Below are 25793 nucleotides of genomic sequence, written 5' to 3' on the forward strand. Positions count from 1 at the left end.
TGCGGGTCTCTCGGTAAAATGTTGATCTAAAAACGTGTCTTGCAATAACGTCACTCCATAAAACGCTTAACTCCATATAATTTGCTCATCGATTTTTCACTATAATGCGTCTTAATTCCCTCCGATCTGCTTCGGTTATTTTACTTTTTCGTACATTTTTAGGTTTTGTGACGACCGAACCTGTAGTTTTGTATCTTCTGAGTATATTTCTTACACTATAGTCTGACAATTCCAACATATTCGCGATTTCCGAATTGGATTTTCCAGAATTAACAAATCTAATAATGATTGAACACATTTTCTCATCGATAACTTTACCTCGACCCATTGTACAATCCATAAACGGCAAAAAGCTTTACAATACTACAAAATACATTTGACATTAACTGACAATATTCTTGTTTTGATTTGATTTTTTTATTGTAGAAAATAAATAAAAAATCATAAGAATCATTTTTTAATAGATATTAATAAAAATGCCATATTAATTAATATGGGAACTTATAAAAACATACAAAGTATAATTTGTTTATGGTAATCGACTTTAACTGCAAATTCCATAGGTGAGCCAACAGATATGGGAAGGGCCTCGTATAAATAATACTATCTATAAATCTATATATATATATATATATATATATATATATATATATAATATATATATATATATATATATATATATATATATATATATATATATATATATATATATATATATTATTGTGATATTTAAAGTCTTGGTGCGCCAAGCAATAATTAGCTAATTAATTTTTTTGATTAATTAAAATTATTTAAATGATATGATTATGACTCTATCACAATTTTTAATTCTTTTATCTCAGGGTTAAATTCGTGCTTCAATATCTATGCTATTACATGTGAAAGGTAAGGTCCAGAGAATACCGGAATAATAAAAAACACATATGATCTAACACTATATATTGAAATAAAAATAATGAAATAATTCACACTCAAAAGTTTTCAATAAACAAATCTCATATAAGGATTCTCAAAATTTTGTTCTCCGTACGTGAACAATCAAAATTTATGGTACAAACAATATTAATTGAAAACTCAAAATCCCAAACTATTCTAACTCTCCTAATAAAAATATTTATATCCTTTCTAAATTACGTGTAAAAATTGTGTTATCAATAAAAGAAAAAAAACTGCAGAAACAAAAATATCTCTCTCTCTGATGATGAGTGGTCCAAATCCTTGTTCCTTGTAGACTATATTATCTCCTCTCAACCGCTCCCTATGTAAACAGCAATCTTACACAGATTGTTGCAAGTATATCGTCCTTAATGATCTCCTTCAAAAGCACAAATCATTCAAATTATGATAGCCTTTCTCCTCTCGATAAACTGAATCTCTCGTTGGCCTGAACAGTGACTCTTGGAATATAAGTAGAGAAATATGACTTACAATATTTTGCTGCTTCAGCTCTGTCAGATACACTAACTCCACAAAAACTCACTAACATTCCACTACTGCTTGCTACATTTCAGGAACCGCCAGAGAACAATCACCGTTCCTCTCCCAGACTTGGAAACCAACTGATCTTTTCTCTCTCCTCCATCTCGCTAAACTTTTTCCTACATACTTATCCCACCTTTTTCAATCTCCGCCAATCAAAACTCGTCACAATTCCCCCATTTTTTCATTTCGATAACAAACAAATTTTTACCTATAATTATAAAATTTCCTAAAACTTATTTACAAATAATATTTTCTATAATTCTTAAAAACTAACAAAAACCTCTTTCTAAAATCTCTTCTATTTGTCTCTAATCACTGCATTAATGTATTTTGGAAAACCCCGTTCAATTGTCTTTTTGTTTTCACTTAAAATTATGCGGGTCACTCAAGTATAACAAAGAAATAATTTATGCAAAGCTTACATTTTGTTTAGTACAGGTAATTCAAGAAATTAATAACTCTCCTTCTTCGAAATGTTTGTTGGATATTATCCTACTTATCTGAATTATTTTAATGTTATTGAATTTTGAAATATTTTAAACAAACCAATATTTTTCTCGATTTTACATATCATAACAATATATATATATATATATATATATATATATATATATATATATATATATATATATATATATATATATATATAATATATATATATATATATATATATATATTATATATATATATATTATATATATATATATATATATATATAATATATATATATATATATATATATATATATATATATATATTATATATATATATATATATATATATATTATATATATATATATATATATATATATATATATATATATATATATATATATATATATATAAAGATCTACAAATCTATATATCTATATATAAAATCTATATATAAGATCTATAAATAAGACGTAAATACGGTGATTCTCAAAAAATAAATTACTCATTAAATAATAGTATAGCGATTTACACAAATTTATTAGTCCTATCGAACCATAATTTGAATGAAGAGTGTTAAGAACTATGCGTCGGCTCTTTAGCTAATACTATAACCTTCACACATCGTAATCTAAACGGTTTATGTAATGAATGGAATAAATTACACAAATGATCGGAATGTCTCGCTAATTGATCTCCATAGGTCAGAGGAGCAGATTCCCTCCTATTGAACGATGCTGAATAATATAGTAGAGTAATTAGACCAATTATACGACTTAGTAGTTATTCGGATAACGTACGATAACAAATTGCATAACAACGCGAACATCTGGAGTTTTGGAACCAACATAATAAAGATAAAAATTTTATATCTATGACCTACAACGAAACTGACGCGATTATGTGTAGGTGGATTTTTGTTTAAATTAACGTGCCTTGATTAAAAAGATCGTTTACATGTATTAAAAGATTTTAAGTTATCATATTCAGGTTTTTTAATAGATAATGAGAAATAAACGTCTATTCTATTTCTCAAAATTTTAACAGGTTACCTGCCACTTTAATTAAATGTGAATTACCATCACTGATGTTGATTAAACAAGCTACTTCAGTACTTCAGTTCAATGGGAACAATAAAAGTTTTTCAATAATAGGCTGTGTCTAGGAGACTAACATTTATTCTGAAATGCACCGAGCCGTTGATGCTTATTTAGTAATAAGTAATTATACCATTTATGGAGTACGACGAATGTGGTCCATATTAAACAAAAACATGCATTTATTACTGTGAGATAATGTTTACTAAAGTATAGGCCTATTTATACACAACAGAAAAATGAATTCATGTAGAACAACTAATAAAAAAGTAATTTAAAATCTATTTAATTCAATAAAATAATACATGCATAGAAAATATTTCTTTTCATAGCGTTTGCAAAATGTATTTACCTTTTTACTTTTGTTCATAGCTTACTGACGACCGTGTACCTCACTTTTTTTTGTAACAAATCTTACATATATTTCGTCGTTGACTTCCGGTCAAGCTGATGCTGATTGTTTAATAGCTTTCATGTTCAGGGTCGGTTCTAGGATTTTGAGCGACTTGCAAAACAATAGTTGATGCCTTTTCATACAAGAATATATAAATTTATTGCAAATTAAAAAAAATAGTAAAAAGCAAAAATAAAAATTACACAGTAAAGAACTGTCTATAAATTTATTTATTTAAAAAATAATATAATAGATATTTACTTACAAGTGATCCAACATTTGGAATATCATAACGAGCACATTTGAAGTTCGAGCGACGTAGGAGCGAGATGCGATATCTAACTTAACTCTTTCAGCCCCACTTTTGTTACTTAAATAAACGGAGTTGAAATCGTAATTTCTAAACTTTTTGTATGTAAAATAGGTAAAAGAAATAAAATTAGATTTACTCACAATCAATTTAATTTTACGACCAAAACGACCGGTTTCGCTTTCTACACTTTGCAAAGCATCTTCGGGTCAAACGGTACAAATCACGGTATCACGAATCATTATCTAAAAATTCTTGTACCGGCATCGTTTAATTTACTTTGTACCGTTTGACCTGAAGATGCTTTGCAAAGTGTAGAAAGCGAAACCGGTCGTTTTGGTAGTAAAATTAAATGGATTGTGAGTAAGTCTAATTTTATTTCTTTTACCTATTTGATTTATTTTGCACGATAGATTAAAGCCTTATACTGAAATGTTTCTAGGAAAATATCAGGCAGGATTCAGGCGTGGACGTTCAACCATTAACCAGATCTTTACACTACGACATATCCTCGAAAAAGCGTAAAAGTTTAACATAGATATATATCATATTTTTGTCGATTTTAAAGCGGCATATGACAGTGTCTTAAGACCAAGTCTTTACAACGCTATGAATGAGTTAGGAATTCCAAAAAAACTCATATGTTTGATAAAAGTGACAATGGCGAAGATGCTATCAGCAGTAAAAATTCAAAACGACTCGTCACTCATATTTCAAATACATAGGGGGTTAAGGCAGGGAGATGCGCTGACGTGTCAGCTTTTTAATGTCGCCTTAGAAAAAGTTGTACGAGACGCTAATTTAGATAGCAGGGGAACAATATTTAATAGATCAGTCCAAATTCTAGCATATGCAGACGACGTGGACATTATAACAAGAACTAGGGCGAGAACTGCGGAAATCCTAACCGAGCTAGTAGCAGCAGCAGAACAAATGGGGTTACAGATAAATTAAAATAAAACCAAATTCATGGCGACTAACACAAACACAAGAGCTGGAAATTTTGACACAAATTTAATCATCAATGACCAAAACTTCGAAGCAGTCAAAGAGTTCATATATCTAGGGACATCGGTTAACCCCATTAATAACACATCTGAGGAAATAAAAAGGCGAATAATAATTGCAAACAGGTGTTATCATGGTCTATCAAAGTACTTAGCTAACAAACGTCTGTCTCAAAAAACTCGTATAAGGCTGTATAGAACACTGATAGTCCCCGTTCTCACATATGGATCAGAGGCATGGACGCTAACGAAAACAGATGAATCCGCTCTATCCATTTTTGAAAGAAAGGTGCTACGCAAGATATTCGGAGCGGTCTGTGATAACGGAATATGGAGGCGTAGATATAACTTTGAACTGCAGAATATCTACAAGCATACGTTTGGTGGTAAAGATATTACCACTATAATTAAGCGAAACCGCCTGCAGTGGGCAGGACATGTAGCCCGGGCCCCTGAGTCAAACATGATAAAAAAGATTCTAACAGCGCAACCCGTGGGAATGAGAAGACGGGGTAGACCAAAGCTGAGGTGGATGGACGGGGTAACACAAGATTCCGAGAAGATCGGAGTTGGCAACTGGAAAATGCAAGCGAGGGACAGAATAGAATGGCGTAGAAAGCTTGAGAAGGTCGAGGCCCTCTAAGGGCTGTAGCACCAAGATGATGATGATGATGATTACCTATTTGAAATGAACTCACACAAGCAACACATTCATGATTTTTGTATGTAATTAAGTTACGCAAACTGGTTTGCATACGATTTTTTTCTTAATTTTGACATTGGCAGATGTATAAAAATAAACAAACTGGGAGAAAACATTTTTTTAATATCTATTGGTTTCAAAGATATTTTTACCTCGTTATCTACCTCACGGATGTTTATTGGAGGAATCTGGAAAGCTGTCAGCTGTCGGCATATTATATTTTCCTCGTTGGTGCCCCGATCCTGACTTGTTATCGGCTCCGGCACTTGATCATCTACGAGATCTTCAGCTTCATTTCCAGAAAGTTTTTCATTTTCCTTGTTGACTTCTTCGTCTTCTTGATCATCCGAAACAGAAGATGTCTCTGTCTCATAGTGTCATCAGTCTCAAAAGGGTCCGGCTCACTTTCAATGTCTGAAAGGTTATTGGCTAAATTGGCAAAAAAACCAATAGGTTATATCCAGCTTAAAAACACCACTGTGACATTATTGTCCCACTAGGGTTATTACTAGAAAATCAGGAATATTTCTATCAAAATACTATACTATATTAGAATATGGTATATCACTGATATAAATGCAGAAAAATATTCACTTACTGTTTAAAAATCTCGATGAAAATAGTAAAAAGCGAACATGAACGCATTAAAACGTCGAGCACCTGTGAAAATAAATCTATTACTCACGCCAGTAAGGTCCTATGGTTTACAGTTATGGGGCTGTACTAGTGAGAGTAACTATGCTTGCCTTCAAAGAGTCCAAAACCGAATACTAAGAAACAGACAACGCTCCGTGGCATATCCGTAACAAAGACCTACATGGGAACAACAATTAAAGAAGAAGTAAAGATGATTGCCAAGGGTCATGAAAACCGAGGCTACACATACAAACAGGGGAGTGTTAAAACTTTTAGATAATCAAGACCTAGTTCACAGGCTCAAACGCACCAAACCTTTTGAACCTGTGTGATAGTGATAAATATATAAATATCAGTTTACATTCGGGCAGTGAACTTCGAGCCACAACAGTGAGGTGAACAATAATTATTAGATTCCAAGGTGAACCATTGTGAATACTTAGGACAGTAAAGTAGCAGATTAGGTTAAATTTAAAATGCAGGTTAGTTTTACGATCAGGGGCATTGTTAATTAAATAAATAATAAAAAAAAATGATCTTCACAGATGTCGCCGCCGCAGCACATATTTTCGTATCCATAGCCCTGAAGAAGACATCAGAGAGAATGTCGCAAGCTCGACGCATTTCAATCCGAAGTCTCAGACTCGAAAGCCGCCAGACACTACTACAATGATCACTAACCAATATATTACTGCTACTGGGAACAGAGGACGGCTCACTTATACCGTCGATGGTGAAGAGGTTTGGGTGGAGGTAGGCGTGGAGATTGTCGCGAACATTTCTGACAGTAGGATTTTGATTGGCGGATGAAGCGGACGATATTTCTTGTTTTATAGAAGCAGATGGGGGCTATGGTTCTGGAGTTTTCAAAATCAATTTTGTGACCTGTAAGAAGATAGTGTTGACCTAGAACTGAAATTGAATCGGCATTTTTGGCGAATATAGGATCGGGGGCAGTCTGCACAAGGAATTCTATAAACTCCGTTAAGTATTTTGTAGATTTTGTCAGTGACACCTTTGATGCGAGAAAGGAAAGCTTTCATATGATAAAGGTCTGAGTCTTTGGTTGAGATTGAGTGAGATATTGATGTCTGTGGATGCTCCTATTGTAGTGATTTTCGCGGTTACCGTATCGGATGAGGGCTTGTTTTAAACTAGAGACCTCAGCGGGTCTACTTGCATCATCGTAAAGGCGTATTGATCTGGAGACAAGGGTATTAATGATTTAATTAATTTGTGAAGGTGGATGATGAGAGTTGGCATGCAAGTAACGATTGGTATGAGTGGGTTTTCCATAAACATAGTCATGAAGACCATGGGATTGGTTTTTCTTTATGATAACGTTGAGAAACGGTAGGGATGAATCAGTTTTCACCTCGATCGTGAACTGGATACTGGGATGTATAGCGTTCAGATGGGTTTCAAAAGACACCAAAGCATCCCTGCCATGGGGCGAAATGACTATTGCATCGTCAACATATCGTAGCCAACATGTGGGTTTAAGCATTGATGTGGATAGTGCTCGGGTCTCGAAGTCTTCCATAAAGATATAGGCAATTACTGGAGATAGTGGGGAGCCCATTGGGGCACCATTTGTTTGTCTGCAGAGTTGATTTTGGAAGAAAACAAATGGAGACAATGTAGAGAAGACAAATAAATTGCCCCAGTGGGCTCCCCACTATCTCCAGTAATTGACAATATCTTTATGAAAGACTTCGAGACCCGAGCACTATCCAAATCAATGCTCAAACCCACATGTTGGCTACGATATGTTGACGATGCATTCGTCATTTCGCCCCATGGCAGGGATGCTTTGGTGTCTTTTTAAACCCATCAACCAAGTGATCTAAATGACCAATGAGAAAAAAATATTCCTAATACTTATGGTATGAACTGCTTCCTGTAGAAAATCGTTTTCTTCAATGCATTATTTATTTGGAATATAAAATATGTGGTAAATTTCTTCCTATAAAATATTTTTCTTTACCCTTAGTCAGACCCTGCTTTGGTCACAAACAAATCGTAATTTTTTGTATGAAGTATACATTGAAAAACGCTCGTAAAAACAATTATAATTGATTGAAAAATAAGTAGGAAGTTTGACAAATATGAAAATATAAACACGTACACGTCATAGTGCAGGGCATAAAGCCATTGTTCGAGTTATTTCTGAATAAAGTAAGTAGACAATAGTGTTACGTTGCTTTATTTTGATGTAAGTTATATTTTTATACAAAAACAGATTTGCTTTGATTTCTTTTTTTTTTTTAATATGATCTTTCTATTATAGATCTTTGATATTTTTACATGCCTTTATCTTTTGATGCTGTCATATTAATTACTGAATATTAATTTATTTTAACATTTACCGCTCTTTAATCGTTTGAATTTGTACACCAGCATAAGACATTGTCTTATTTAAATATGTTTGTCTTGGAATATTATTTTCTATATAAAATTTAAAAGGGAAATTCCCAGTGGTTGGCTGTATACCATAGTTTAAAAGAACTCATAATAAAGCAGTGTTAAAAACAAAGAAAAATAATGGTAATAATAAAAATTCTGTCCATTTATCTAAGTTTCAGCTTCCCTCTTATTTCTAAAATATATGCGATTTTTTAAAACTTTTCTGCCACTTTGATTAACTCTTAACTAAAAATATAATTTTCTCCCAAAACGGTAGTTCCGTTAATAATAAAACAAAAACAATATTTTTCGTTATTTTTAAAGAATGTATTTTTTATTTTTCGCGTGACAACGAACACAGATCAAATTGCTTAACGTCACTTGTTCACAACCATCATCGCTGTCAGTGACTATGCTGTACGTTGTTCGGCTAATATTGTACTAATTTTTGTGCAATTACCTCGAAGTCTACCTTTAGTCTACTATTAAGACCTCTTTAATACCGATTTTAGGAAGCTTTTTTTTCTTATCATGGAAAGAGGTTTTATTAATGAAAATAGTTCTAATTTACCGACAATCAGTCGAAACACCTGTCCTAACACTTGTTGTTAGTCCCTCATACGTTGTTTATCGCAATCTTTACATATTCACCGGGGACTTATTTCTTATTGAGTGCCCACCATAGAATCTCTCGAGGAACTATCATATGGTTTCTCAAGATCAATTAATACCATGTGAGCGTTTGTTTCTTGATTTCTGTATTTTTCCATCAACTGCCTTATAATTAAAATTCCAACTGTTGTTGATCTGCCTTGCATAAAACCAAACTGATTATTGGATATTTTGATCTCATCACGTATCTGTCTATCAATTGCTTTTTCTCAAATTTTCATGGTGTGACGAAGAAGTTTAATGGCCCTATAGTGTGTACATTGTTTTATAACCTCCCTTGTTTTTGTAAACAGATACTAATATACTGCTTCTCCACACGTCTGTCATTTGTCCCACTTCCATAATTCTATTAAATAAACCTGGAAATGAGAATGCTTAGATGGATGAGTGGAGTGACCAAAAAAAGATGAAATTAACAATGAGTATATTAGGAGATGTGTAGGGATGGCAACAATTGTTGCCAAAATGAGAGAGCATAGGTTAAGATGGTTTGGCCATGTTCAACGTTGAGACCTTAATCACTCAATACGAAAAATTGCTGATCTGCGGGTTTCTGGAAGTAGTAGGAGGGGAAGACAAAAAAGACCTGGGAGGAGACGCTTAGGCAGAACATGTCGGTAAAGGCTATTAATATTGATGACCCAATATAAAAACTTATGGAGAAATGTAATTAGGGAATAAAGATAAAGGCAAAGAGAATGATGATGATTAGCCAACTTGTTTCTGTCTCTCCTAATGTTGTCCACACTTCCCAGGTATATCATCTGGCCCAACTGCTTTATCTTTCTTTATTTTTTGGACTTTGTAAACACATTTTTTTTTACTCTTTTTTGCCCTTCTTTCTTGATTTCTTTCTTCCTTCTTCTTGTAAGATCTATCACTTGATTTTTAGTTATCCTCTTCAATATTTTGATTTAACTCACTTGAAAAACTAAGTCACGTGAAAAACTTCTACATTTTGCGCGACTATCACACTGATAGTCGAGTCAGCACTTTCAACCGAAATTCCAGGAAGATACCGCGAATAAACCATTAATAGAACACCAGGTAGAATTTTCGAGATATTACAGGACCGTACTTACACTCACATAACATAATATTATGAAATGAAATGAAAAAGACAGCAAAGATTTGATTTCACGTTCAAAGCGTCTATGTATCTGTTGATACGTATTTCGACTTAATAAGTCTCATCAGAACAGTTACTCATAGCCGTTCTTAACGTGAAAAATAATCTTCTCTGTCTTTTAGGAAGCAACAATAAAATGGCTTCGTTATGGACGCAATAGCGACATCTGATAGAAAAATCGGTAAGATAGTTTCGATATTGCGTCCATAACGAAGCCATTTTATTGTTGCTTCCTAAAAGACAGAGATTATTTTTCACGTTAGGAACGGCTATGAATAACTGTTCTGATGAGACTTATTAAGTCGAAATACGTATCAACAGATACATAGACGCTTTGAACGTGAAATCAAATCTTTGCTGTCTTTTTCATTTTATTCGGATCTACTCTGTATGAGTACAAGAAACAAATTCGTTATGGATTTCTGCTTAGTTGATAGACATGTCGTGGAATGCAAATTTTAGATTCCCCATGTCTCTATTAACATCTTTATCAACGTCTGTTATACCTTGCATTTATAGAAGGTTCAGATTAAAGCAGAAATCTGAATTTGTTTCGAAACTATCTTACCGATTTTTCTATCAGATGTCGCTATTGCGTCCATAACGAAGCCATTTTATTGTTGCTTCCTAAAAGACAGAGAAGATTATTTTTCACGTTAAGAACGGCTATGAATAACTGTTCTGATGAGACTTATTAAGTCGAAATACGTATCAACAGATACATAGACGCTTTGAACATGAAATCAAATCTTTGCTGTCTTTTTCATTTTATTCGGATCTACTCTGTATGAGTACAAGAAACAAATTCGTTATGGATTTCTGCTTAGTTGATAGACATGTCGTGGAATGCAAATTTTAGATTCCCCATGTCTCTATTAACATCTTTTTCAACGTCTGTTATACCTTGCATTTATAGAAGGTTCAGATTAAAGCAGAAATCTGAATTTGTTTCGAAACTATCTTACCGATTTTTCTATCAGATGTCGCTATTGCGTCCATAACGAAGCCATTTTATTGTTGCTTCCTAAAAGACAGAGAAGATTATTTTTCACGTTAAGAATGGCTATGAATAACTGTTCTGATGAGACTTATTAAGTCGAAATACGTATCAACAGATACATAGACGCTTTGAACGTGAAATTCAAATCTTTGCTGTCTTTTTCATTTTATTCGGATCTACTCGGTATGAGTACAAGAAACAAATTCGTTACGGATTTCTGCTTAGTTGATAGACATGTCGTGGAATGCAAATTTTAGATTCCCCATGTCTCTATTAACATCTTTATCAACGTCTGTTATACCTTGCATTTATAGAAGGTTCAGATTAAAGCAGAAATCTGAATTTGTTTCGAAACTATCTTACCAAACATAATATTACTTTACCATGTTCATTTTAACAATACAGCTTGTCTTTTATTGAAGATACTAACCATTTCTTTTACTTTTTTTATACATGTTAAACTTGTGGTACCTATTTTCGAGTTCTTCAATTTCATGACATTGTTTGGCTAGATGTTGATTGCTTTTCGCATTAAAACGTTGGTAAGAGATTAATTACAGTTTTAAATATAATTTTCAGTTATAAAGTAAATAGTAAAGGTGATAAAATACATCCTTGTTAAATTCTACTCAAAAAACCAATTCATTATAATAGTTATATACTTCGGTATCTTCTCTTCCTCATTAGAGTACTTTTATATCTTCCTTAAGTAATGCAGGCTTATAAAACAGCAGGTAATTATTTAAAATGTAGCTGAGAAAATTTTTGAAATAAAAAGTAGTTTAATTATATTTCTTATTGTCGTTTTTTCTCTTAATGACAATTTACTATTTTTGAATTATAACTACCTTAACATTTATGAGTTATGTAAATTAGATGCCAATATTAATTGTTCTAAATTATAATATACAAAGAGCGCTAAACCCTATTCATTTTAAAAATTCCCAATTGTCAATAGAAGCACGTGACAGCCAAACAGGGTCGTACTGATGTGTATCATATGATTTTTAAAAATATTTACTTTTGAAACTGTTAGTGTAAGAATTTCTTGAAATTTAATCATTATATCACAATTAAACTAAACTCTAAAAAATAACACGACCAGTAAATAACGTAACAATAACTAATAACATAAATATAACACAATATATTAACTTAAAAATCAACACGATACAATTTGAATTTAAAATTCTGGCAAGTTTGGATCTGTAACATGAGAATCTGTCTGGCTTAAGGTAATAAATTATATTTAATAGCCTGTTGACGAATGAGACGGCAAATATCAACACGTGCTCATATTTACTGATGGGAATTTGCTAAATGAATGTACTTTATTAAAGTACATTCGTGACATACAATTGTGACTTCTTTAATTTGCTTGTGTACTTTGTAACTGTCATGTTTTAACTGTAGTCTCAATTAGTTCGCATCTTCCCATTGCTTCGTTCTGATGATATTCTTCAATACTTGCTTTTCTAAGTACACTTTACTTTATCGTTTCCGCACATGTCATTTATATAATTTCGGCCCAGTATCGGGCTACGTCGATTCCATCTTTGTTGGCGAGCCACAAGTTTTCTAGAGTACACCGATTGGAACAGTTTCTGTATTCAGAAAATATCCCATATTTTTTATTTCTCTACAGTCACAGTTTACATCATCTTGGTCTATTTTCTCTCATTGTGCTACGTTTGATTTTATTGGAGCTTCCGCCGTTCTTATGCTATTCATAGTTTTCCACGTTTTAAAGTTCCATGCCGTTGCCAACTGGAAAATCCAAGCAAGGGACAGATCAGAATGATGCAGAAAGCTTGAGAAGATCGAGGCCTTTTAAGGGCTGTAACACCATAATGATGATTATGAAAGTCTAGAGGTTGGCCGGTTCATTGAACCTGAGAAGAGGAAAATCTTCTGGTGGTCCATTTTACTCTCCTAAGGTTTGAGCTCTGTACTACATGCCGCTCGTCGCTTTCAAAGTACAGGCCTCAACTTAGCGTATTATTGTTATTTTCATTGTGATAAATTTTCATTCTTAAAGTTTTTGGTCATGTTGTAGCTGTAATTATTGTTTAATATATATGTATATATAATATATTTCACTTTTCTTTTATGTGTTTTTTGCCCTATTATGCGAAGAGAGTTCAATAGCAGCGTGGTTTAACACATATTTGTCCCGAATTCAGAGAAACTTTATTTTCCTATTATTCTATAAAATGAGGTTACTCAAAATTTAATACCCTCGTATTTTTTTAACAGTAGTATAAAGTTAATTGATATGAGTGATAAAGTACGCTAGTTTGAAAATCAGCCGAGTTCCATACAAAATCATTGGATTTCGCAGTAACTACTGCTGTCCTGGATATATCGTTTAAGATGAGACACTTTATATGGGATATTGGGCATAGGAAATGATCATGTGTGCAACATTTTAATTGCATAATTCGTAATGGACTACTACTGGGCAAGTTAGGTGTGGAGATTATCCACACCAGAACAAAAACTGAGAGCTTGAGAATTTCTGGGTACTTTTTGATGCATTTCCGCCACAATTGAAAGTACTTTTTGCGCTGTGTCATAACGGTTGATGAAAACTAGGTCCACCATTATAAATACAAAACCATATAACACTACAAACTACAAATAAAAGAAACGTAAAGGTTCTCGGATCAAAACGGTTTTCTCGGACGAAAAAAAAACTGTTTTGTCAGTAGAAAAAGGGGAGACAATGAATGAATAGAATTACAATTATTTGTAGTAACAAATTGACTACCACCGACAAATTGCCCCTCTTGCCCATTATGCGAAATGCATCCGGATATGCCCTCCTACAAATCATCCTGCAACGAAAAATATCTGGAAAGCCAGGTCCAGGAAGAAGAAGAACATCTTGGTTAAAGAACCTCAGAACCTGGTTCACCACAACATCTGTGCAGCTTTTCCGCTCTGCTGCCGACAAGATAAAGATGCAATGATAATTGTTAACATTTGTTACGGATAGGCACATCAAGAAGAAGGGAAATGTTCACAATATTAAGTTGCACACTACTATACAGGGTATTTAACGAGTTATGACCATTTTTATTTCGATATCACAATGAAATAAACATCCTGTATATAAAGAAGGGATATATGAATAATTATTAATTTTACATAACAAGGTAAACAATATGTACTTAGTACAAAAATTACCATTTTCTCATATTTTTAAATGTACAACCCTATATTTTATTTTTTTCAAAATATTTCATTCATAATATTCTTTCATTTTATGAAGCATTGCATTGACATGACTTTCCAATATAGTTTTAGTTTTCCTCAAATTTTGGGAATAGGTACCTTCAATTTTTGTAAGTAGAAATAACTTAGGCTTGTGGAATAATATAACAAAATTATTTTTATTCAATAAATAAATAATACAAAATATAAACGTCAATATTATTAAAAGCTTCTCTTTTTTTATATAGCGCCACATGAAAAAATCAATTTTTGACAATTGCAATGATCACGGTGGTCCTCCTGTGCCCATCCACATCGCAGGAAAGTTATTATTTAGATGATTGCGAATAAAAGCAATGTGATGAATGAACTGAAGCACAGTAGTGTAAAATCCACATTTTTGTCGAATATTAAGTGGAACATTTTCAGTAGTAATGGCAAATGAACATTCAGAAAATCTAATATAGATAGCCCCAGTAACACAGCCGTCAAAAAAATGTTTGCCAATCATATAGTCCCCAACAATACCTCCCCAAACATTTATAGACCACCTAGTTTGGCTATGACTGTTAATAAAGTAGGGATGCTAGATGTACCTATAGAAATTAAAAATATGCCGATTCACTGTTCCATTTTTGTGAAATGTAGGCTTATCTCCAAAAAGCACATAATCGAAAAAAAAAATCGATCGCTATGCACGTTGCTGTTGAGACCATTGGCAAAAAGCTAATTTGACGTGAAATTTCGTAAGTGCTGATGTGGGATTCCTCAGTAGTAGCTAACAGTACCTACATCATATTCGTTTTCTTCACTTAAAAAAGAAGACTCTTGTTCTCTATTAAACATTTTTTGTTTTGTTAAAATAACCTCTTACATATGCAAAATTTAAAGAAACTAAAAATAAAGCGGTTACTGGCAAAATTTAGATACTCCAGAAATTATTTCAACCTTGTTCCAAAGTTGTTTATCCGTTAAATGTATTTTTTTTAATATCTTCTAGGAAAAATATCGTACGGTTAAATAGTTCTACATTATAATTTATCTGATAATTCTCACAAATACTCACTTAAAAAAGTTTCAGAAAGTTAAATTTTATTTATTACTTTTTTATATAATTATTTGGTATAATTTTATTTCCGCCTGGTGTCGTTAGTTTTTTTTTATTACTACCCATATCCATAATATACATGATTTTTCCATAACCACATAATTTTATCCAAAAATACCCGTATTTAGCATCTTTGTTATCTCTTCCGTAATTACTCATCAAGGTATTTATAATGTTGATAATAATCTTTGATAAATGTTCTACGAATATTCGTTAATATATTTTAGTCATGCCAAACGCGAATAATGGATTTTACTATACAGAGTGTTCCGAGATGTTTTTAACAGCCTATAATAATTAAGGAAGTAATGAATGTTTTTATTTGAAAAGTGGGAAATGTCAATTAGACCTACCGTACTATCAGTTGATATATACACGAGATCTGCGACGTCATCACTGCCGCTGTGACGTCATTATAACGAGAAAAATTTAATGGATCATGAGGGTGAAGGTTATGTCAAACGAAAGTCTTTTTTATCCCAAAGTCAACGGTGTACCTCAATGAGGGTATTAATGTTAATAAATTCGCTACATTTCCAATTCAATGGTGCATTTATCATGTCAGAGTTAACCTGAAACTAGCATATTTTTATAGTTTTTACAAATTCACAAAAAAAGCAAATTGACCTTGAAATTTTATTCAAATCGTTTTTGGATAACTACAAATAGTAACATCTAATGTCATTTCTTGTGTTCACTCACTAATATGTTCATTGTGATTTTAAAACAGAATTTTGAAATATCGTGAGTTCATCCAGTAGGATAAATGCCTTTCCTATTCATACCTAATGAAAACTTTCCCGAAAGAAGAACACCATCCTATGTAACTTTTGCTATGGTTGAAAGAAAGATGCGGCAAGGTTCATTTTCGGACGGTACAGACCGAACAAAACTTGGTGAATATGTAACGATTAATCCAGATGTCTCCATAAGGTTAATTGCTACAGAAACTGGAGTTCAAAGGATTTAAAAAAAAAACACCATTATTACCATCCATTTAAACTGGGTTTGGCTCATGAATAATGATCCATCGATTTGGATCGAAAACTAATCTTCATCGTATCGTCTATTAAAATAGTAGCGTCTATTAAAATAGTTAAAACACGTATTTACGTAAATATAGCTATTTTATTAAATTAAATCAAACTCGTTCACAACGGTCATAATTAAATCACACCAAATTATTATCTCTCGTTCCGCTGTGTTTATTTGTCATCACCGAACTACTCGTGGCCATATAAGGCAATTAGTGACCCAAGCCAATCACCGTATTAGAAGTTGAGTGTGACTTCACAATGTCATAACAGAACTACCAGTATTCCATCTTAAGCTGATTAGGACATTAGGAAGTTAGTGACTTAAGCTGATCAGCGTATTAGGATAATAGTGTGACTGCATTCGACCATCCTGACGTCACGATCGTCCTCGATCGTACAACACCTATTAAAAAAAATAATATGTTCTTTATTATTAAGAATGCCAATTTATAGAAAGGCTCCATCATTCTGCAGAATGACATAGTCTAAATCAATTCGTTTCAGATAGCTACAACTATCCATACAAGCTCATTTTTAAACATTAAAACATATGGCTGTCATTTTTCAGAATGACAATGTGAATAAATCTGTTTCGAATAGCTACGGCTATTCAAACAAACTCATTCAAGACATTAAAATATTTGGGTGTCATTTTGCAGAATGATGAACTGAATATCCATTCAGAACATTAAAACATTTATTTGTCATTTTTCAGAATGACGAACTGAAAATCCATTCAGAACATTAGAACATTTATTTGTCATTTTTCAGAATGACGAACTGAAAATAAATTCAGAACATTAAAACATTTATTGGTCATTTTTCAGAATGACGAACTGAAAATCCATTCAGAACACTATAACATTTATTTGTCATTTTTCAGAATGACGAACTGAAAATCCATTCAGAACATTAGAACATTTATTTGTTATTTTGCAGAATGACGAACTGAAAATCCATTCAGAACATTAAAACATTTATTTGTCATTTTGCAGAATGACGAACTGAAAATCCATTCAGAACATTAAAACATTTATTTGTCATTTTCAGAATGACGAACTGAAAATCCATTCAGAACATTAGAACATTTATTTGTCATTTTGCAGAATGACGAACTGAAAATTCATTCAGAACATTAAAACATTTATTTGTCATTTTGCAGAATGACGAACTGAAAATCCATTCAGAACATTAAAACATTTATTCGTCATTTTGCAGAATGACGAACTGAAAATCCATTCAGAACATTAAAACATTTATTTGTCATTTTGCAGAATGACGAACTGAAAATCCATTCAGAACATTAAAACATTTATTTGTCATTTTGCAGAATGACGAACTGAAAATCCATTCAGAACATTAAAACATTTATTTGTCATTTTGCAGAATGACGAACTGAAAATCCATTCAGAATATTAGAACATTTATTTGTCATTTTGCAGAATGACGAACTGAAAATCCATTCAGAACATTAAAACATTTATTTGTCATTTTGTAGAATGACGAACTGAAAATCCATTCAGAACATTAAAACATTTATTTGTCATTTTTCAGAATGACGAACTGAAAATCCATTCAGAACATTAGAACATTTATTTGTCATTTTTCAGAATGACGAATAAAATAAATTTGCTTCAAATAGTCAGAACTACTCAAATAAACCCATTCAGATCATTGAAACACTTTGTTGTCATTTTTCAGAATGACAATTAAAATATATTTTTTTTTTAGTTCCAGCTATTCAAACAAATTCCTTTTAAACAATAGAATATCTTTATGTCATTCTACAAAATGACTACACTATCATGTAACTAACCTGAATAATTTTAAGATCTTTGAATCTTAAATCTCTTGATGTTTTCTCCACCAACAACTCCTTCATAAGGACGCCTTGTTCTTGATGAATGTACATCTTATTTTACACGATATCTATCATTTGGTAGAACATCAACAATCCTGAATGGCCCTCTATACTTTTCTAAAAGCTTCTTACTTTCATTGTTTGCTGGAAAACTTGTAACTTTTGTCAATACCAGGTCACCAACAGCATATTTCACTGGAGAGCATCTTTTTTTTTTATTAAATTCGTTATTCTGTTTGATTCTGTTTTCTTCTAATCGTTTAGCTACATCCTTTCTCAATGACGTTACACCAATAATGTCCATATCATTATCATCTATGTATTTGTCTCCATCAACTCTTAATTTGTACCCGAAAAACACTTCACTGGGAGAAGATTTAGTTATTCGGTGTTTTGTTCCGTTTATTCCTTGTTGAATGTTTTTTAAATTCTTATCCCACATATCGGACTCAAACTTTGCACCCATTGTGGCCATGGTATCCAGTAATGTTTTATTTGCCCTTTCTACTTGGCCGTTGCCTCTTGCCATTCCTACTGCAGTTGTAAACACTCTAATTCCTCTCTCTTCCATATAATTCAAAAATTCTTTTGAAACAAAAGCTGATCCTGCATCTGATATCATTCGTTTGGTGTTACCAAATATTTTAAAAATTTCTTCTAAAGCACAAATAACATGTTTACTTGATGTATCTGGGACAGCTTCAACAAACACAAATTTAGAAAAGGCATCAATCAAAACCAAGACGTATTTATTTTGAGATTTCGTTAACACAAATGGCCCTAAATGATCGGCATGGAGTGTATGAAACGGTCTAGCATATTTTCGAATGGAATGTAGATAGCCAGGCTTTTTTCCTCCCGGTTATTTATGGTATAAACAGGCAAGACAAGCCGAAATGTATTTCTTAATAAATCTTCGCATTCGTGGAAACCAATACCGTTCTTTTATTCTTTTAATTGTTTTATCCAACGCAAAATGTCCAATATCGTCATGATTCATTTTGACAATTTGCCAACGACAATTTTTAGGCACATATCATCTTCTACCATATTCCGTTATTTTATAAATTTTGTTTCCTCTTAAATCATATTTCTTGAAAGTATCCTTATGATTTTCCTGATCTCCTGACAAAAGAATAATCTTTTTTTTATTTATTTCCGTATCTGTATCCTGTGCTTCTCTTAGATAGTCGTCTTCTTTGATGAGCATCACTTTAATTTCAAGACTTTCCCCTGCTTCAGTTCTTTCAAAGTTCCTACTTAAGGCATCTACATGTTGTAGTTGTACTCCTGATTTATGTTTTATTTCAAAACAAAAATTTTGTAAACACAAAACCATCTTGCTGTTCTTGGGATTATTGTTTGTTTTACTAATGCATTTTTAACGGAATTGCAGTCTGTTATTACAGTAAAAGATCTTCCTGCTAAATATTATCTATATATTTCTAAGGTTTTGACAATAGCCAAAAGCTCTAATTCAAAAGAATGATATTTCTTTTCTTCTTTTGTGGTTTGCTTGCTAAAATAGGCAATTGACTTTTCACGACCATCAACAATTTGAGTTATTATGCCTCCAAATCCTTCTCTACTTGCATCCGTGTAAACTATTATGTCATGTTTCGGATTAAATATTGTTAAAATTGGTTCTGAGACTATAACTTTCTTTATTTCTTTAACAATTTTTGTTTCTTCTTATGTCCATGTCCAATTTACATCTTTTTTTTATCAATAAGAAAAGAAGGGCTTGCGAACGATGAATTACTCTTTCGAATAATATTTGCATCCAATAATTCTTGTACTGTTTTTTGTAAAATTTCTTTGTCAGCTGCAGGTGTTCTGTAGGGACGAAACTTAACTACATCTGAACTTGTAATATCGATTCTCATAACAACAGAATGCGATTTTTTTAGAGCTTTCAAATTTGTATAAAAACAGTCCTCGTGATTTAGCAAAATATTTTCCAACATCATTTTCTCGTATTTAGATATATTTCCTGTACTTATTTATTTATCTAAGCCTTTCTTATATTTAAATGTTAAAACAAACTATTATCTATCCTATAATACATAATATTTACATCTTCTGTAAAATTTCTTCCTATTAGAAGGTTCTACAAAATCGATTTTTCTTTTAGCAAATACATAATATTCAACTGAAAAAGAATTTCCCAAAAATCCAGAAAGTTTTACATCTTTAGTTAATGATTTTATTTCTAATTTAAACTTATCTGCCAATTCTTTTGAAATTAGCGAACAATCGCTGCCAAAATCAATGAATGCAGTATGGCTGTGCTCATTTAAGAAAATAATTTTATTAAATTTATTTTCGGAAGAATCAAACTGTATTTGTTTAACAGATTTATTTTTTTCTAAATTTTTGTTCGTTTTATTTACTTTTGTCTCTTGACATTCTTTGTTCTTTTTAAAACAGTATTGTTCAATATGACCTTTAATTTTACAAAACCTGCATATTTGCTTTCTGTGGTGACAATCTTTTTTTTTAAATGACCCTGAATTCCACAGCACATACAAGGTTTATTCTTGTTAAATTTGTTATTAACAAATTTGTTATTATGTACAAATTTTGATTTGGAAAAAAAACAGTTGGATTTGTTAAATCAGGCAATTTTTCTGGACTTTTGTGATAAAGCTTATTTCTTAAATAAACTGCCAATAAATTGAAATCTTTGATTTGAGCAACTTCAATAGCAGATTTAATATTATGTTCGTCTCCAATAGCACCAATTATTAAAGAAATCTTATCTGACTCGGAAAAATTTACTTTAAGTTTATTAATTTTTGCTAAATGTTGAAAATAAAATTCATATAATGAAGAACCCTCTGTTGGTTTATGATGGGCTACGTCCATAAAAAGATCATAAGTATTTCGTGTACTTTGAAAAGTATTTTCTAACACTGATCTCCATTCTGCCCAAGAAAATTGAGACCATGCAACTTCATTTTCAATAAAACTAGCGTACCATGTTTTAGCGGTACCTCTAAGCTTAGAAATCGCTTGACATATAATGTAGTTATCAGACCAACTATACGTCTTAGCATTGTGCTCTATTATTTCAATTCATCGATCTATTTCTCCAATTAGTGGATCAAATTCAGGAATAAAACTGACGGATTCAATGTTTCTATTCGTACAATTATAAGATGCAGATGGTGAATTTATTTTTGTGGCATTTTCTCTAATTTGAAGCAAAGGCGAAGACGTATAGGTTCTATTTATTTTTGAATGTTTAGATCTTTTTCTTGACTTACGTGTTCTTTTCGTTTTCGTATACCTTGACTCCCTTCTCGGCGAAGAATCGGTAGACGAAATTGTTGTGGTTTCACTACTGGAACTACTATTTCGCTTGGACTTTTTCCTTTTCGGCATTTTGGACACTTTCAATCACTTAACATTAAAAACAGTTCACTAAATTCTACCGTAGGTTCTTTAACACACTTCTGATATCGTCTATTAAAATAGTAGCGTCTATTAAAATAGTTAAAACACGTATTTACGTAAATATAGCTATTTTATTAAATTAAATCAAACTCGTTCACAACGGTCATAATTAAATCACACCAAATTATTATCTCTCGTTCCGCTGTGTTTATTTGTCATCACCGAACTACTCGTGGCCATATAAGGCAATTAGTGACCCAAGCCAATCACCGTATTAGAAGTTGAGTGTGACTTCACAATGTCATAACAGAACTACCAGTATTCCATCTTAAGCTGATTAGGACATTAGGAAGTTAGTGACTTAAGCTGATCAGCGTATTAGGATAATAGTGTGACTGCAATCGCCATAATGCAAGTGATGATGCAAAACACTCATGACTTTTTAAATAGAATTTTGTGGAGTGATGTAGCTCGTTTCCATAATAATGGGATTGTAAATCGCCATAACTCCCATTATTCGTCATTGGAAAATACACGCTGGTTAAGGGAAACTCGCCTTCAAACTAGATGGGGAATTAATGTTTGGTGTGGTTTATTTAATGGGCGTTTAATAGATCCCTATTTTTTTGATCAATATTTAAATGGTCAGAGATATCTGAATTTTCTGAAAAATGTGCTACCTACACCTTTATTTCTGGATAATATTCCTGTACGCGAAAGAGGAGTTATGGTATGGCAACAAGATGGCGCACCCCCACATAACAGTGGCATTGTAATCAATTACCTTAATAGTTCCAAATTTCCAAATAAATGGATTGGAACTTACGGACCCGTCCGATGGTCTCCAAAATCGCCAGTGCTATAACCCTTGTATGGGGCTATTTACAATCGTTTATAACGAAGAACCTACAGATACAGACGATTTAAAAACTAAAATTAGGCAAGAGTGTACCCTGATTACGCCAAAGATGATAGATGCGGCATGTACACGTAAAAAAAATGCTTAGACGCTTGTATAGAAGCAGAAGCACGTCATTTTAATCATGTCTTATAAAATTATTTCACACTTTGAATGTTATTGATTATTGTTGAAAATTTAACGTACTTATTTAAATTAAGACCCTCATTGTGATGCGCCGTTGAATTTGGGATAAAAAGCCCTTTAATCAGAGCTAACCTTCATCGCCCTGATCCGATTAATTTTTTCCATCGTAATGACGTCAGAGCGCCCCTTATGACGTCACAGATATCTTGTATACATCAATATTGATAGTATTCTAGGTCGAATTGACATTTCCCAATTTTGAAATAAAAATATTCATTACTTCCTGAATTATATACTGTTAAAAACATTTTGGAACACCCTGTGTATATAAACTAAGCAGTAGAAATTAAACTATATAAATATTTAGAACTCAGAACTGGTTAAAATAAATACTAAAATTATGATACATCGTTATGTTCTAAATTTGATTAATGCTATCACGGAAATTTTAACGTTGTTTATTTAGGGTATCCATTGGATGTCTTAAATCATGGGGAAGAAATGACCGCCTACAATATATTTATATCACGTAATACAAAAGTACTCACTAAAAAAAAAGATGACTTATGAGCAACGAAAAAGGGAGTCAGTAGATTATCCCAAAATTAATAAGATTATCAAAAAAAACTGAAGAACAAAGTAGGACAAAATAGAATGAGTTATTGAAATATATCGAATAGGGAGATGAGATGTATGAAAGAAAAACTAGACCGAACCGAAAGAATAGAATCGAAAACCAGAAAGGAGCAGGATACGGAGGAAATTATAAAAGTAATTCTACTGCCCAGAACAGAATACAGAAACCGAACAAAACAAGACCCCATACAAAGGGATTATATTGGATTTATAACATGGTGGTTAAACCAAAAATTACAGTGCAGTGGTATGGTGGCCAAAGGCATAGCAAAAATGGATCTTGGGAGCTCTAAGGTAGATTCTAGGCTGGTCTGGGAATATCGAGAAGAACTCGCCAGACTGGCGGAACATAATAGTATCACACTGGTATGGGTTCCATTTTACTGGGAAATACACGACAATGAAAGAGCTGATGAATTTGCCAGAGGAGTATCAGCTACAAAAGACTTCGGTCTGGACTGTCACAAAGCACTGTTCGTGACCGAAAAAAGTCTGGATCAGAACACATTGTGACTCTTACTGGAAAGTACACCCGACATGGCAAAATGTATATTGAATGGACATGCTCTAATAGGGTTAAAGTAACTTGCAGGATTAGAAGTATTCTGCACTAGACAACCTGAAACAGTCAACCATTAGATTGCAGGTGGCAAACACTTTTTGGAGACTACCAAGTGACTTGGTACCCTTCCACTACATCTATACAGTCTGGTATCTTCTTCTTCTTATATCGCCTATCTGTTGGACACTAACGTGGCTGTTTTTGACTTTGATTACTGCTGCCCTAAAAAGTCCTTAAGTGGTCAAGTTAAACCATTTTCATAGGTTATGATGCCGGGATATTCATCCTCTTTCTGGACCTATTTTTCCATGAACCTTACCTTAAGTATGCTCCGAAGTAGATCGTGTGGTTGTTCATTACGCATTATATGGCCCATATATTTTAGTTTGCGACGTTTTATGGTTATGACTAGTTCGTGCTCTTACCCATTCTGTATAGAACTTCTTCGTTGGTAACTTTGTCTATTCAGGAAATCCTCAACATGCATCTAGAGCACCACATTTCAAATGCTTCTAGTATCTTCAGTGATGCTTTAGTTAAAGTTTAGACTTCACTTCTTATAGAAGAACGGAGTATACGTATCATTTTAATAAACGAAGTTTTATTTCCAATTTTATATCGTGACTGTTAAAGATTTCATTTTGACAAAAGCTGATCTTGCCTTCTCGATCCTTATCTTAATTTCCGATTATTTTCTCACTGTTTGTTCAAATTTGCACCCAAATAGTAAAAGTTGGTGATTTGTGATATATGTATTTCGTTTTTTATGTTAAAATCAAGTCCAAACCTGCTACTTATTTCTGCTACTCCGGAGAGAAGCGTCTGTAGACCTTCCAGACTGTCTGCAAAAATGACAGTGTGATCAGCGTATCTAATGTTGTTCAGTCATTCTCCATTTATAAGTATTCCCTCGTCTATATCAGTTTGTGCTATTTTCATAATGTGCTCTGAATTTATGTTGAATAATATTGGGGACAGTATACATCCCTGTCGCACACCTCTTTTTATCTTTATGTCGTCTGTTAAATGATCCCCAATTCTAACAGCTGCAATTTGTTTGCAATAAATATTGTTTATAATACTTCGGTCTCTGCAGTCTAGACAGACTGGTGTAGGGTACCAGAATTCTGGAATGGGTATCATAAAAGAATGGAAGATTTACAATGAGTCACTTGGCTACAGTACAACCGATTTACAACAGGCGACTTCGAAAAAAATGTTCGGTTCTTTCCGTCGTTTTCTTTCACATGCTACAATGAAAACGTGATCGGTTTCATTTTAAATTTGGACTGCTGACTAACCACATAATGCGAAGGGTAGTTGTTGACTGTTCTTTCTCGAGTTAAAATTCCTTCTTTCTTTCACTTTGCTTGGAAAATCCTATGTTCTGCTTACTCGCCCCCGCGAGCAGTGGTGTCATGGCAAAATTAGCAGTGCCGGAACGCACTTTCCTTAACTTTTTTACAAGTAAAATATTAGTCTATGTTTTTTAATACAAGTTACGTCTGCATATTTTAAAAAGTACATGCATTTGCTTAATTCAAAAATATTTAAATTCTGGAATTGTTGCTTTTTTATTTTATTTAATTGTTAGAAAAGAAGACAACATAACCTAATTTAAATGTTTTGGAGACACAAACGTAACCATTTATTGTAAAATT

General features: G+C 32.6%; 1 protein-coding gene across 3 annotated transcripts in view; it reads left to right on the top strand.

Moving 5' to 3' along the window:
* Positions 1-25793, top strand: part of LOC140434511 (peroxisomal acyl-coenzyme A oxidase 3-like) — a 129498-nt gene that overhangs the window by 40818 nt on the left and 62887 nt on the right. Inside the window, exon 1 of one of the 3 annotated variants that reach the window (XM_072522836.1) lies at positions 8149-8239. The exons of the other annotated variants lie outside the window; for them this stretch is intronic. The gene's annotated coding sequence lies outside the window, so the exon portion shown is untranslated. Of the gene's footprint in view, positions 1-8148; positions 8240-25793 lie in introns of those variants that run through there. 3 annotated transcript variants of the gene reach the window in all.

The sequence above is a fragment of the Diabrotica undecimpunctata genome, chromosome 2, assembly GCF_040954645.1.
Source record: "Diabrotica undecimpunctata isolate CICGRU chromosome 2, icDiaUnde3, whole genome shotgun sequence".
Lineage (NCBI taxonomy): Eukaryota > Metazoa > Arthropoda > Insecta > Coleoptera > Chrysomelidae > Diabrotica > Diabrotica undecimpunctata.